General features: G+C 36.9%; 1 protein-coding gene across 5 annotated transcripts in view; it reads right to left on the bottom strand.

Moving 5' to 3' along the window:
* The window catches only part of enox2 (ecto-NOX disulfide-thiol exchanger 2), a 918217-nt gene extending 902651 nt beyond the window's left edge, over positions 1–15566 (bottom strand). For all 5 annotated transcript variants that reach the window (XM_039765983.1, XM_039765987.1, XM_039765986.1 and 2 more), the window contains exon 1: positions 15505–15566. The gene's annotated coding sequence lies outside the window, so the exon portion shown is untranslated. The remainder of the gene's footprint in view (positions 1–15504) is intronic.
* Positions 15567–16727: the final 1161 nt, after the last annotated feature.

Genomic DNA, 16727 nt, shown 5'->3' on the forward strand with positions numbered 1-16727 from the left:
ACAAATAGTATGTTTTTCTTTTGCCTCCACTTGGTATTCGCTGAAATTCTTATATTTTCCCCTGTGCTTTTCCCATTGTCTTTTCACAGAAGGCTGAGCTTAAGGGCGATTTATATTCATTGCATTCATGCATATTCAAAGAGGCGTAATTCTGGGAGGAGTTGGGGCGTTACATAAAGCGCGTGCACGAGCGTTATTTTTCACGCTGATCGGGATTTATGTAGCGGAAGAACATGGAAGTTGGAGTACGCACAGATTCCTGCATCTGGATTTTTCTGTGCGTAAGCACATTTCGGCTTTTGTGCTTACACCATGATATACTGCGAGCTCTACGCACGGCGTTATAGATGAGGTCCCAGGATACTTTTAACAACTTCTTGATCCTTGTAGGTTTGCTTAGGTGGCTGCCCATCCTAGCAAATATTTCCTTAATATGTAAATGTAAACAATACGAGGAACCATTTTACACTTGACATTGCGGTAAAGTCCATAATACTACAAAACAAAATTGTTATGTGTGTGAGTGATGGGTAAAAAAAGGCCCTACTAAAAATAGTTTTCCTTTTCTCTATGTGTACCTATGTGTTTTTGAGAATTACCAATGATTTCAAATGATATTTTATTCTTAAGGCACTTCACAAGTATATATTCATAAATCTGTTTCATTCTCCTCGTAAAAGAAAATTGGTCCAAGTTGTTTAACACACAATTCCTGATAAAAAAAATCTAATGTTATTGGAATAGGGCAATTAAAGTCATAAATATAAAGGCTACTCTGTTGTTTAAATTTTAAAACAAAAATACCTAAACTATCTTCACATGCTGCCACTAAGAATCATCAAACACAAGTTCATGTGTCAGACAGCTCTGCTTGTTATCCAAAGGCTATACAAAAGTGTCATATTCTGCCACATGGCTGTCATCAGCCTGATCCCTACTGCTTTCAGTTTCCATGAGTTTTTTAACCTTGGCAAAATAAAAACTTTGTTGAGATAGTGTAAAGCCCTCAAGTGCTTAAGTGAAATTTTGTATGGAGGCCAAACTAAAATCTGACAAGTATCCACTGCATTTCAAAGAATAAATATCACATTTTGTGAACTTGTGCATCATTTCTGACATTACAAATTCATCATATATATGTTAATACAAAACAAGACATGGCAGACAAGATAATCCTACTTCTCATCACTAGTACTGGATGACCTTGTTGCTACTTTCACTATACTATTTTTGTTGGTCCTCAGGTATTTATTATACACTTTTTATAGAAATGAGAGACAAAGAACATGATCTGTAAAATGAGATTCCTTGAAGCACACAAATAACAAAATCAGTTCTGGCTGATGGCAAAATAATTTTTTGCTTCTGCTGACGGCTAAGCAAAGAAAATGCCACAGTCATTTAAAGTAAACTTAACCAAAGGGGTTACTCAACGACTACCAAATTACCAAGCAAATTTAAACAGAAGTCTTAGATATGTTAATAATCTGTGTTGTACTGTCGCCTCACTATTTAACCGTTTCATTTCAAGGGTAAACAAACTAACATGTAAATAGAAAGTTGGTCTATTTTACATACTGCAGATTCAGCTACTTCCGATGATAACTCAGCTCAACTTTACACAATCAGCAATTCAATTCAGAAGGAAAAGCCATAGGTTACTCTGCATTAACCAGTTCCAAAGTTTCACTCCAAATAATTGTTCTGCCTGCTTTCTGAAGTACAAAAAATAAATTCAGAAAATAAGTTCAGAAGTCAGGAAGTCATTTCATGAAAAGTGAAAATGAAATGTTCTAACTTGTCAAAGTCAAAATGTCAAAGCGAACTTTATTGTAATCTTAACCATATACAAGTTTAGAGATAAACAAATTTGCGAAGCTTAGGGTCCACAGTGTAACAACATAAAGTGCAAATAAATTAAAAGTAGAATTTAAATTTAAAATTAAAACACAAATAAGACATTGTGCAAAGACAAGACAAAGAAGTAGCAGCAATATTGACGTGTAGTAAGCAATATGAACATAATCATACCAGTAATAAATTAAAAAAAAAAAAAACTTATATTACGTTTTATTTGTGGAAGACAAGTTTTATTGCTCCATAGTTAATGCAAGTTCGCTTTTTTAAAACTTAACTAGAAAAAAGCTACTTATAAATTTTTTTTGTTTGTTTTTTTCTGAAATTTACACTTAGAGATTTTCTTGAAACTCACTATGTTGTTTGCAGTAATGTTGTTCAATATCGTTGAACTAAATTTGGTACATTTTCAAAGCATAAGCAGTAGTTACTGCGTCATTTTTACTTAAGTGATGTCTGTATCAATGACAAGCCAAATATAAAAAGACTCACACAATCTAAAATGCTTTTTGTGCAAGTAAAACCTAATACCTTTTACTTCCCAAATAACTCAGACAAAGACCTGTATTCCACAATAGCTTTTTATTTAAACAAGATTTGTAAAGTTTACTGTTAATCTGGGTTGGACAATACCATCTATCTTCGCTGGCCTGGGTTCAAATCCCACCTTAGGTACATTCTGAGTGAACCTTACCTGTTCTCATCACTAGCATTGCCGTTTACCCAGACACTTCAGTTTCATTCCTCATCCCGAAAACATGCATCTTAGACCAACATTTTGTAATTTACTGGTTTCTGCCTTGTGACAATTGTAGGTAAGATTTAATCCAGCCCTTAAGAGCCCTCAGCTTTTAGACATTTCAAAATAAAATATGCAAATACCCAAGTGAATAAAGTTATGGATATTAAATAAAAAAAGAACAAGGCTTCAATATATAGCACAGTGTACACAGCGCACTAGAACATGTCTGTCAGGTGCTGGCATGTATCCATGTCTAGACAATAAAACTATGATGTGAAAATAACTTACTGCTCCCCACACAGATGTGTTCCTGTACTTGTTAAGCATTTGTAAGCTCAGGTTATACTGTTCAAAAGCCTGAACTGCAAGGAATGGATGGCAGAAGGACTGGTTTACATACTACATCATACTTATAGCAAATGAGTTTGTATGACACAAGCATGTTGCTGTTTGAGTAATACACTCAACTTTTCCCATTTGGGTAAAAAAATGCAATGCTGATAAATATGTGAAATTAATACACTAAATTTTACTGACAAGCATTAGAATTATATGTTCATTTACAGTGACTTTCTATGAGGCCTTCAAAAAGGAATTAAAAATAAACAATTATGAAAAAGGCCTGGTAATGTAATACACAATGTAAAAAACTGTTTTCAGACATTGTTAATACATGAATACACTTCTGTTCCGAAAACATTACGGTTTACACATGGCACAAACAGACATTTTTTTTTTTCGTTCTTTATTAAGTCATGAGTTTGTAAGTAGTGCCTCAACCAATATACGGCAATAAAAATATGGATCGCAATATTGCCACTATTTTTATTTTTGTATTTGTCTATACATACTGTTTTACGTTTCAGCTTTTAAGTACTTAAGCTAACTATAAAAATCTCTGCTAGACTAGTTCTAGCAGTTCTTTGACATCAATGTAAATGACAGCTCTTTACCAAAGGAAAATTATGAAGTATCAGCAAACAAATGCACTAAGAATTGCATTTAATACTCAAAAGCCAAAGCAGATTTATTTCAGAAGTTCAGTAAACCAACTTTGATCAACACAACATATGTGTTCCAACTACCTAGAATACATTGCATTACCAAATGCATATTTTACAAAATGACTTGTTTACTTTATAAATATTAATGCCTTGTTTCTTTGTTTTTTCTATCATTGTTAATTATTCTCTCTCAGTGTAAACACTATGAGTTAATAACAGATTGCACAAAATCCTATACGTTTGCATAATTAGTAAGTAATTTAAATAATGGTTAAATGCTTAATCAAAATAATTACATTTTTTGAAAGTAAACATTTGTCTTTATGAATGAATTTTCTACTAACATGAAATTGATTTTTCCTTTATGTTCTTGCTATACACAGAGCTTAGTAAAAGTAAAATCTTGAATGAAGTAATATACTAGATAAGTATTTATGGAGCATAAACTTCAAGATGCCAGTGCAGGAATTGTTCACACTGTTTAAAATGGCCAAACATGGAAGTTTTAACAATGCAACAACTGCTACAACTACGACACAGGACATAATAAGGTAAACTGGAATAAGACCGTGGAACCCCAAGCATTAACAGGAAAAGAAACATAACATACACTAAAGCCATTTTCTTTATTTATACTTTATATTCCTACTAGACATTAAAGCCATTACAATAACGGGCGCTAGAACAGTAGAGCATAAACATTAGTAGGAACAGTCTATATTAAATGGCAAGGGACCCTGACCTCATTCTGTTTCTTGTCTTAATTTTGTTTTGTCAAAAATATTTTTGCAAGAAGCCTAAAGTAAAATAATAATAAAAATAAAATAGACACGTATATGACAATACTGTAAGTATAATTAATATTGCCTTAGTGTAAAACTTTGTTAACAATCTGTAATACACAATATCTGAAGAAGATATTTAGGAAAAAATTTCTATTTTTTTACCTCATGAAATGTTTCTATAAAATTTCATTATAGACAACATTTCTTGTAAATACTCTGTCAAATTTTGGCAAAATCTAGAACCTTGACACCAACATCTGGAAAACTTCTAACTCTTGATAATGCAACATATAACTGACCGTGGCTGAATACTGGTTCTGGCAAGTAAATACAACAACAACAACATTTATTTATATAGCACATTTTCATACAAACAGTAGCTCAAAGTGCTTTACATAATGAAGAATAGAAAAACACACAATAAGAAAACAAAATAAGTCAACATTAATTAACTTAGAATAAGAGTAAGGTCCAATGGCCAGGGGGGACAGAAAAAACAAAAAAAAACTCCAGACAGCTGGAGAAAAAAATAAAATCTGTAGGGATTCCAGACCATGAGACCGCCCAGTCCCCTCTGGGCATTCTACCTAACATAAATGAAACAGTCCTCTTTGGATTTTGAGTTCTCACGGAAGGACTTGATGATGATGGTCACGTAGACTTCTGCCTTTTAATCCATCCATCATTGTTGGTGCATCATGATGCTTTGAGTAGGTGGAGGTGGCGCAGGCCACCACCACAGAGAAACCGGAAAAAGAAACAGAAGAGAGAGTAGGGGTCAGTACCGATTTTAGAGCCACCATGAATAGTTATTATGAATAATTGAACATACAGAGTATCAGGATTAAGTTAAATTAAGTTAAATTGAAGTTATAAAAAGGCCATGTTAAAGTAATATGTTTTCAGCAGTGTTTTAAAGTGCTCTACTAATGCCAACTTTTTCTAAGGTTTACTCTTGTGAGTCTTTCTCTTTTAGCGTTTTTCTGACGCTCATTTTCTTTTTCTTCAATCAATGTATTTGCTTGTATTTTTCTTTGTCTTTCAGCCTTTCTTTTGTTGATGTTTACTTGTTGAGATGATTGTTCTTCCAGGAGATGTTGCTTATATAGGATTTGATTGTCTGTGTCTTTTGTCCTACTTGACGTGTCCTTTTTTTGGGGGGCATGTTGATAGTAGATACGTGCACAATATCTTCTCTTACAGTAATACTGGCTTGTATGTTGCTGTAATATGTGTCACTGTATTGTGTGCCTTTAATTTTCTCTCGCAGTAATGCTGGTTCGTATTTCCGTAAAATGCCTGTAATACTGGCTTTGAGTGTCCCCAGCAACTGATGTAATATGTGGCGTGTAGCTGATAATCGTGCCTGTGGCATCTCCCCAGCAAGTATTTTAATCTGTGGTGGCGTGCAGCTGATTATTGTATGTGTGGCGTCTCCCCAGCAATGGATTTTATGTGCGCAGTCATGACTAACCAATCAGCACTCTCCCCAGCAATGATGTGCGGCCGCGGCTAGGCCATTCACTATGTGCCCAGCTTCCAGTGTTTGTGCTTTATTTGCTTATCATGTGCGGCCGCGGCAAGGCCGTTCACTGTGTGCCCAGCTTCCAGTGTCCGTGCACATGGGCGGGGCACGGTGCGATGATGCGTGACGCGGACCTGCGCATACGCACTTCACCAGAAGACACACACACACATGGACACCTGGACGCACACGGGGTTTTATTAAAGAGGATGATGAGGCTATTAATTTCTTTTTTATGTTCATTTCTCAGTCCCAAAATGTTTTAAATTAAATACATACATCAGTTTCATGAATCTGCCTTTTAAAAAACAAGGTCAGGGGAAGTCCAAACATTATTCTGGCTCCATCAAGTGCAAGGCGGAAACCAAACATGGCCAGGTTACCAGTGCACTACAGACAACATTCATTCAAATTCACCAATAAGTCAATGCAGGGTCAGTAATGAACCTAAAATATTTTTTCAGTTATGAGATGAAACCAGAGAACCAGTTTAAAAAAAGAAAAGAAGATTTGAAAGAATGAACCGTAACTGGGCTGGAATATAAACCATGATTCTGCCATGTTAATGCAGCAGATCTAATCACTGCCTAATCCTACATGCAATACAACTTTAAAAAAAATAAATTCAGAAAAATTAACTGGATATCAAACTGGAAAACATCTAACATACCACAGAGCGAATAAAGTTATTATAATTAAAGTATGTACGGAAAAATATATGGAATCATGTAAGTGAATGCATCATAACAGTTTAATGAGGCAACAAGCACAAACCAATGGAGGGTGGTTAAACTGCATCTTGATGAAAAAAAAATCAACATACTGCACTGTCAACTTCAAAATGACATTGACTTTCATGCTGCATACTAATAACGAAGATAATTGGCCAACTGGTCATTACCTTCCTTAATTTGTGCCAAGATTCTAACTTTAAAATCAACCTGTATTGCAGATCTCCAATAACGTCCAAGATATGCAAAATAAATAAATAAATAACACACACTCCTGCAGCATCAATGCATTTATTATAGGCCTATTTAATCAGGATGGATGTCATGCAGTATTTAAAAAATAAGCTTTTTAAGTCCCCGATTATCCATTTTAATTACATGTATTTTTCTGCTTGGGTGCACAAGCTAACGGTGGCAGCACATAAAGAGCAACATGATGAATAAATGAACAAGTCACTGGGGACATAGCTCACCCCAATGTACTAAAATGCAGGTTTCCATATTAAGTTAAAAATTCTCTCTGTAAAACCCTCAAACTCAACACTAGAAAAAGGGCAGCAGGCTTAACACAGGATTAAATGTATACTAATTTACCATAAATTATATATTTCAATTTGCTCAGATATATACTGAAAATCTTTTGAGCCAAAAAGCAATTAACAAAAACAAAGAAGAAAGACATAACTGGAAAGTTGCAAGCATCATGACAACATAAGTTCATGTAAGTACTTTTTTTTTTATTAAAAAGTTGGGTTTTTTTTGGTTACAATACAGCTCACAAGACTATAAGTTGTACAATAATAAATCATGTCATTATTTTTTTTTTCAATTTTGCTCTATTAACAATGCAAAGACCTGTGTTTAATGCAGTAAAACAACCAATGCAGTCCTGGAATAAACTCTCGCTCTCTCTCTTCCCCCACCGTCCTCTTTTTGGATCCATTTCAGATCAGCTATCAGCTCCTTTCTATAGAGCGGCAACAGCCCTGCTATCAAACACTCCTTGTTGATTAGATCCAGGACGGGTGGAGATATCTCCCTTCCAGATTTTGAAATGTACCATTGGGCATATGTTGTTTATCTGCTATCCCTATGGCTGAACCCCCAACATATACCCCCACCCCCCAATCCTGGCTAATTATAGAAACAAATCTTGCTTCCTCCCACGCTCTTCAGCGCCTACCATTTATTAGATTTAAAACAAAAAAGCGAGCTGGCAAATATAATCATCTCATAAATTACGTTTTGCATGTTTGTCACAAAGTAGTAAGCACCTTGGCTCCACACCACGTTGGGATTCCCTCACACCATTGTTTCACAACAGCTCTCTTAACATTGGTGGGTGACCCATCTCTTTCACAATTTGGACTTCTAGTGGTATCAGCACACTTGCCGATTAGTTTGATGGAACTGGGCTTACTTTTTTTTGGTCGCTGAAAGAAAAAAATTCTATTTCTCCTTCCTCCTTTTTTTGTATATACAGGTTAAATCTATTTTCAGGACATGTAGAGTAAGTTATTCTGCCCACATTCTCAGCCACCCATTATTTGATCACGTTTTCTCACCCTCGTGTTCCACTAAATGCATTTCTGCACTGTACACTCAACTTCGTGACTCCATAACTACATCTATCCCAGTCACTCAAAAATGGATCAGAGATCGTTCCTTATCAACACCATTGTGCTGGAATATATATTTAAAATTCTTCTAGAAACTCTAACCACCAACAAATCCAATAAAAATTTGTCCATAGAGTTTATTATTATTTTTTTTCTCCAGCCTTTGGAGTTTTTTTTTTGTTTTTTCTGTCCACCCTGGCCATCGGACCTTACTCTTATTCTATGTTAATTAATGTTGACTTATGTTTATTTTTTATTGTGTCTTCTATTTTTGTATTCATTTTGTAAAGCACTTTTAACTACATTTTTTTGTATGAATATGTGCTATATAAATAAATGTTGATTGATTGATTGATTGATTGATTATTACACTAGGGAGAGCTTCCTGATGGGCTTAGCCCTTGATTCACTCTGCCATCAGTGTGCCCTTAATGCACAGAGCTCCTTTCTCCACGTTTTGGCAATGTCCCAATGTTGCTGTTCTTTGGGCTTCAATTGCTAAGGCCCTCTCCTCCATCTTACCTCTCTTTCTCTCTCTCTATTCCTTGCTCTCCTTCCACTCTACTTCTGTTAGATTTCTCTTCACAACCAGCACATTATTTCACTGGCCACAATAGCGGACAAAGTCTTAATAGTCTTCCAATGGAAGATTCCAATGTCTGTCACTTTCTCTGTCTGTCCTCTTTTTACAGTCTACCATTATTAGAACTGTCGGCCATTCGGATTAACAGGGTACCTATGCATATTATTAGTAAATAGGAAAATACTATTTTCCTGATCAAGTCATAGCTGGTTGCAAATCCTTGATATAAATCTGACACTTTTCTATTAGATTTCTTTCCCCAACCGGACATGTGGGCCCCTGGTCCCTGTCATTGACCGTGTGTACCACCAGTCCTAATTTAGTATCTACTTTTTTAAATAGCTCTGGGGTGGGGTGGGGTGGATTTTGGATGGAGGGTTTTTTTTCTTCAATATTTGAATATGAAAATGCCTTCTACTTTTTAGTTGCATTATTTGTATGACAAAATAAAAAATTCTTTACAAAAAAAATAAAATAATGCAAAGACCACCGTTCAACAGTTTGCTAAAAGACTATACTACAATATGTTTTATTATACATTGTGCTACAATGCCAGCTAACAGCAGAAATACCACATTACTCAACTGTTTTAACTACTTTTAGAACCAACATTGCAAAACATAATTTGTGAAAAATTAAGGAAAACCATGCACTGATCTGATTTGTTTGAGAGAGAGAGAGAGAGAAAGAGAGAGATGCCACAATATACTACAGCAAGTCACTGAACTGTACTTAGAAACATGAGCCATCTAACAAAATTGATATAAAAATAAAGGAAGTCAACAGTATATGAATGATACTCAAGCCTAAAATTAAGTTGAATTGCTGCATCACAGAGCTGCTGCCCATAAATCTCCCACTAAAGTAAGGCAAAGCATAACGTTTATACTTTTGCTATGAACACCGAACATGTAACAAAAACATCTTAGCATTAACTCAAAAATTCTCAAAAACTGCCTCAAATGATTCTGCAACTATTATTAACGTAGAAAGAAAACACTGTGAGCAAAAATTATGACGTGATGCTCAATCTGACATAGTCAAAAGCAACAAGAATCAAAAAAGAATTAGATTAAAGAAATAAATAAGATAAATATTAAAAGGGACAGAGAAATGGCCAAAAAGGTTACTTTTTTCCTTATTGTAGAAAACATGAGAGTGAAGCCAAATTTGCAATGGGCAAAATTAAACTCAAAAAGCGAAAAACCTGTGAAAAGAAATCACAGACATCAGTAAAATACCAGTGATTTGGCGTAGAATTACAAAGTGCTCAGACATATACATTAAGGAGAAAAGAAGGAAGTAGAAAGTTAGCTAGTTAAAATGTAAATGTGGTAGAACACAAATGGAACAAAGTGGCAAGAAAATAAAATGAACATGTCTTCCAAGCAAAAGATGAAAACTGCATGCTTGTAAAGAGGATTCTTCAAAAAAATAAAAAGTCCAAGAGGAAAAGCTCTTTGGATAGGTGCAGAAATGCAGATTAAAAGACACAAGATCAAAAGTGACAAAAAAAAAAGCTGTGAGATGATAACATTCTTGGATGACTAGCAGGAAGAAACTGGTGAAAAGTCATGTTTTGAACATGTTATTAGCAAAAACAATCTACCAAAGATCCTCTTTTTTTCTTCTTTATCCTAGCCAAAAAATATACAGATGATGCTGCATAGCATCATATCCCCTTAAAGTTGGGTATTAACTGCTTTAAAATGTGTATAAAGTGAAGAGAAAATGAGACAGGAATGTTCTTTGTTGCACTCCACTGCTGCACACATCCATATCAGAAAAACAGTCCTTCAGACTCACAAACTGCAGACTGCCCAACAGATAGTTCATTACCCGGGATACTCTGGGCTCATTCACCTGCGTATCTCTGAGCTTACCCCTTAACAGGGATGACTGGATGGTACTGAAGGCACTGGAGAAATAGAAAAACATATTCCTCATAGTGCTGCCAGCTTTGTCCAGGTGAGAAAAAGTCTTGTGGAGTAAACAGATAATTATATTTTCCACTCCACTCCTTTGTCCAATAGGCAAACATCATTCAATCCAAGTGGTCTACCACAATAGGTCACATATAGTCCAGAACCAGCCTCTTAAAAGTTTTTCATGATGTGAGTTGCAAGTGCCACTGGCTTAATGTCATTAGGTGAAGTGGCAAATGCCATTTTTGGAACAGGAACAATGCAGGATGTTTTCCACAAGGGGCTTTAGGGACACACTGAATAGGTGACAGGCTCCACTTGGTCTCCACACTGGCCATTCCAGGTGACGTGGAAGGAGTTGTTAATATAGTAGGGATGGTGAGGAGTGACAGGTCATTGGAAGAAGGTGGCAGTAGGAGAGAAAATCCATTAAAAAATTGGTTCAGGGCATTAGCTTTGTCTACATCCTCTTCTAGGAGCTGAGCCCTGGATTGCTCGAGTCCAGTAACTAAGTTCAATCCTTTCTAGACATTGCTCGTGTTATTATGAGCAAGTCTGTTTTCTACTTTAGCTTTGTAAACTTCCTTTCCTTAGTTTAGCTTTTTCTTTAGCACTCCCTGTGTGTCCTTGAGAGATTCTGTTATTGGATTTGAAGGTTCTCTTTTTTTCTCATTCAGAGACCTTTTAACTCCTATTAGTAATCCAGTGCTTGTTGCTTAGAAAGCAATGCACTGTCTTTGAGGTTACCACAGTGCCAACAGAAAAGTTAATATAGTCTATAATTCAATCCCTTAATATCATTCCCATGTGACTCGCAATCACGTCCCAGACTTTCATTTGAAAGGAGTCATTCAGAGCCATTTAAATTCTCTAGGTTACACTTCCTCACTATCCTGGTGGTAAAAGGTTGCCATCTAATAATATGGCTTGTACCTGGGAATCAGATAAATCAGGCTGTGGTCAGATCTGCCCAAAGGTGCCAGATGTTTACACTAACAGAAATCTTTAACTTTTGAAAAGAGCAAGTTTAGTTTGTTAGTTTCTCTAGTGGAACAAGACACACACTAATGGAAATTTAAACATTGGTCTTCCTAAAGTGACATGGTTGAAGTCACCACATATTAAAAGTGCAGGGTTAGAACGAGTCATTATTAAAATGTAAAAGTATGTAAAGTATGTTAAGGTAGAAATTTGCTATAAAATTGACCTTTTTCTTTAAAAAAAAAAAAAAAAGCTTCATACATGTGCATTAATACTGTAGACAACGCTCCTCTCCAAGGTCTGAATATTTTACTGAATGCATCATATGCTTCCTTGCATCTGGTTTTCCAGGACACTGCAAGTTCTATCATTATAATTCTCCTGCACCCAAGTGACCATAACACTATGGCATGTCTAAGAGTGTATGGCACAGTTTCTGGAAAAATTCAAATTATGTTGTCTAATATCAAGGTCACTGGGAATGATGCTGCTGTGCTCTTTGGGGGTTTTGTACCTTCATCTATGAACATCTCTATATATAATCTTCATTTGGATCTTGATCTTTGTTTGTCCGCGAATGAATTAATCTAAGAAGAAGCACTAGATGGCAGTAGAGTGACAGCTAAAACATAGGCATTGCATTAAGAATCTCCACCAGGCTTATACTATTGAAAACTGTAGTACTCCGGTCACACCTCAAAACACAGACATTCAAACTAAACAAATTGTTGTGCTTTAAATTAACTAAAGAGATCTTCATTTAGATCTTGATCTTTGTTTGTCCGCGAATTCCACGCATGCGTAGACCACCTTCCAGTTTAGTACGTTGTTGTTACTCACGGATGTCAACAATGTGCCAGAATAACGAAAGGGGTGGTAGACAGTGTTACGCTGGTTAGCTCCTGAGGCCTGGTTAGAGAATGAGATTGTCAAAGATAAAAGGTACGTGCCTACGTAACATATAAATGAAAGAAAGACAGTGGGTAAAATGAATGACAACGTAACAGCACGTTCTGGAAATTATTATTGTTACGCTGTAGCCAGCGAGTGCTGTGCGTCTCACAGTTGTACCGTGGCTTGCTCACATGTCAGTGAAGTGATCCCTATTTAGGCTTTAAAGAGCCTGGATACCTATGTGTCCCCCTTTTATAACCATTGCTCCGTGTATATTGCCTTACTCTTTGGAGTGCCAAAAAGCAACCTGCGAGATTGGAGAAAGGTTGAGAAGATATCGTGAGAGGAAACGATAGCGTCGTGAAAACGAGATGGACTGTGAACGGACAGAAGCAGAAATGCTCCTACACCCCCACATAATTACGATTCGGACAGTGATTCCGAGTAGGCCGTTCCTATCGAATCAATGTCCAAGGGTTTTCTTTTGTAATTTTGTTTCCCTTATAAAAAATCATAATGCTGTGCGACGAAGGGCCCAGTTCACGACTGGCAGCCGCGTTTAAACAGGGAGCCCTTCACAGACAACTTTAGCACGCGCAACGTAGTTGGGCGCACATGGCTAGTAATTAATATTCTCTGAGTCATGTTGGTGACCTGGTTGGTTTCTATGATAGTTCTGCCCAGCAACCTGACAACGTAATCATGCTGGATTACATGATGACTGGAACTGCTCCAAAGTTTCTGTCTAGTTACAAAGCTTGCATTTCTTGTCCCCCATTAGTCCACATCTGTGGAGGTTTGAAACTGGGGTCAACAAATCATAAATGGATCTCAACAGGAACTTGAGCCTCAGGGGCATTTAGTGCCATATGTCTTCCCAGGATAATCCCCGCCTCATGGTCTCCCATTTTTTTCAGTCTTCTTGAAAACCTAGGCTGACTACTAAAGTCTGCCTATCCTACTCTTCTGCTGCTTGGACCTTTTCTAAAAAATGGACCCTCTGATGACACTATCAGCTGGGATCTATTCTTCTGTTGGGGTGAAGCCCAGGTTCTGACAACTGACTAAAGGTGTACCAAAGATCTGTTCATCTCTTGGTCTTGCTTTTCACTTCCTTCACCCTTTGTTGTGACTTCCATTTTCTAACAGTTCATGTAACAATGCCAGCTTCCCTTATCTTTTCATCCTTTGAGTCTCTCAAGGTCACTACCAGCCTGGTTTTTTGACTTTGTATTCTTCCACAACTGAATACAAGATGATCTGCAGTTGGTTTGACCTCCTATAAAGGCAAAGATTAGAGAAACAAGGTGGAATTCCTAGTGAAAGACATGTCAGCTTACAGTTCTCTCAAGGCTTTCCATAGTGTACATAACTAATATTGCATACTGTCAGATGCCAAATGATTACGGCCAGGAGAGTGTGCCCCCACAACCATACCTTAACTTTGCCAGATAGCACAGACTTGTTTATTGCTTCCAGTCTTGCCAGAGTTTAGGCCTTGATTGCCATAATATTCTTTGTATCAGACAATGATGCATCAAACCATCTACCCCAACATTTTATTGACTTGTCGGATACTGAAGGGACTGCTTCTCCCTCAGTCTTTGGCAATTCCCGATTACCAGGCTCCTCAATTTTCTTGGCTTACACGGTAAACAAGCCCATACCACAGATTTACAAGGGTCTGTGTTGTCATAGAAATATATAGAATACTAATGACAATAAATGATCGTTTAAAACTGCCAAAACAATAACTGTGAAGAAAATCAAACAAGTGAAAAATGACTTTGCTGTTCCTTATGTAGCATCTAAAGTACATAAAGAACACCGTCAGGAATAAATAAGTTCAAACAAACACAGCTATTGTTTCTTTCTTGATTCTCTTTGCCATCTTGGGCAAACGAATTTACGCACATCATGTACTAAAATGATGTAAATATGAGCAGCAATAAGGATCTTTTAGCTTGTATCTGTCCGACAAAATTGTTGTATTAATTTTGCGCATGTGTACTCAGGATAAACCGATCGGATCGGTCGCAAAATTTATGTGAGTAGTCAAAAACACACACACACACCACGACACAATAAAGAGGATACGGTCACTTTGAGCTCGTACCTGTGAACGTAGCCTTAAAAGACGTGCGCTTCTTATGTCAAAAACAGCATTCAAAAAACGTTAAATGCGTCAAAATGCTACATATGGGAAATTAAACCGGGGTTCTAAGTAAATGTTTTAAGGGGGACTCCTACCTCTGCTCTGGGTCACGAATTCTGGGCTACGCGAGTGCCCATCACAACCTCAGGGTTTTAAGTGCAAAGTATTAAACGGTTCCCATCACGGAAGTCTTGATCTTGTATGTGCGCGTTAATTGTCTTCCCCAAAACAGTTTTGTTGGTGTAGGGGGCAGAAACATGCAAAAAAGCACTTGACCGAGTGTTTTTGATAGATCTACAAAACTTCAAGCACAGTAACAAAAAAGTAGATGCACTACACCTGGCACATATCTGGAAGGTTAACAAACGTGTGTCACTTTAAACCGCTGCACAGCTCAGACGCCCCAATACTTTTAAAATTTCTCTTCTAAAAAATAAGCTGCGTCAACTTTGTCATCATACTTATTTAATACCAAAGCATGCCCAATAATGGTTTCTGTTAATTTACCATTACAAAATAACTCGACATTTTAATTTAGTTATAAGAAAACAGTCATGAGTAACGTAAAGCCACAGCATCTGCAAACTCTGCTTGCGCCTGCGCAATGAGAAGACTCCTGTCATTCTCAAGTCTGCGGGTCAGCTTCATCTGACAGAGAACACACACAGCGGACCAGTGGGTCAGTAATAGAGATTCGACTTACTTTGTGGTATCTGCAAGTCTCTCCCTCCCCTTTTTCTAAATTCTCTCGTAGCTGTGCTGCACTTCCTCTTAGTAACCAAGCAAGCAATCAACGAGCGAGCAGGCAGAACAAGAGAGGAGGAAGTCGAGCAAGGCGTTTCGGGGAGGCTGGAGGACCGGTGTTCTTTGTCAGGTTTAGAGGGCCACTTTGTGGTGACATGCTGTGCCACTCTGAAAATTATTTATTATCGTTACGTTTCCTGCGTATCCACGTTTTGATCGTGCTGTTGCTTAGCAATGTAAATATACATTTGACAAAAGCATACGATTCATTTCACATGTGTTAGTAATGTAATCCGTCTAAAGTGTATGTGAACGTTTTGGCTAGAAAGAAGGCTGGTGTCAGGGTCAGTTATTGAACAGCTTTAGTTGCTTAAGGCGACGTTTGCAAGGGTGGATCCAACTTGTGCTCTATGCACCTGCTGTGCTTACGGCTTTGCAGTACTGACATTCTTTTGACAGCTTTGCTTATTCCATTCCGTTTCTGTTCTACGTCACTATATTGTTTTATATGTCTGTGTTATATACATATATATAAGAAACTTTGGAAATCACTTCAGGTTTTTTTTTTTTCTTTTTGTCTGTCGCCTCCTAACTCGCCAGTACGACAAAACCACCTCCGTTCGATTTCTTTTAATGTCTGGCTGTGCAGGACGTCAAGCATTTTAGATTGCTCCCTATTTATGACACTGTAGACCCTCATTTTAGACCAATTTGGACCATACTTTGTGCAGCAAGTCAGCCCCTTCTGATACAGAATAAATTAATAAATGACTTAAGCAAAAATGATCATAAGGACTTCAAGTTGTACAGTACATGCCACATCATCCGACCCGGATGGTATACGAGAAGTTATTTTTTTATTCTTTTCACAAAATTGAAAAAAACATGGGGCTTGGTAATATAGGCATGTGGAGTGTCGTTTATATTTGATATTTTACGGGTGGTTGGAGCCCTCTAAGAACCAATCAATCAATCAATCAACATTTATTTATATAGCAAATATTCATACAAAAAATGTAGCTCAAAGTGCTTTACAAAATGAATAGAGTAATAGAAGACACAATAAAAGATAAACATAAGTCAACATTAATTAACATAGAATAAGAGTAAGGTCCGATGGCCAGGGTGGACAGAAAAACAAAAAACTCCAAAAGCTGGAGAAAAAATAAAATCTGTAGGGGT

Source organism: Polypterus senegalus, chromosome 10 (assembly GCF_016835505.1).
Source record: "Polypterus senegalus isolate Bchr_013 chromosome 10, ASM1683550v1, whole genome shotgun sequence".
Lineage (NCBI taxonomy): Eukaryota > Metazoa > Chordata > Cladistia > Polypteriformes > Polypteridae > Polypterus > Polypterus senegalus.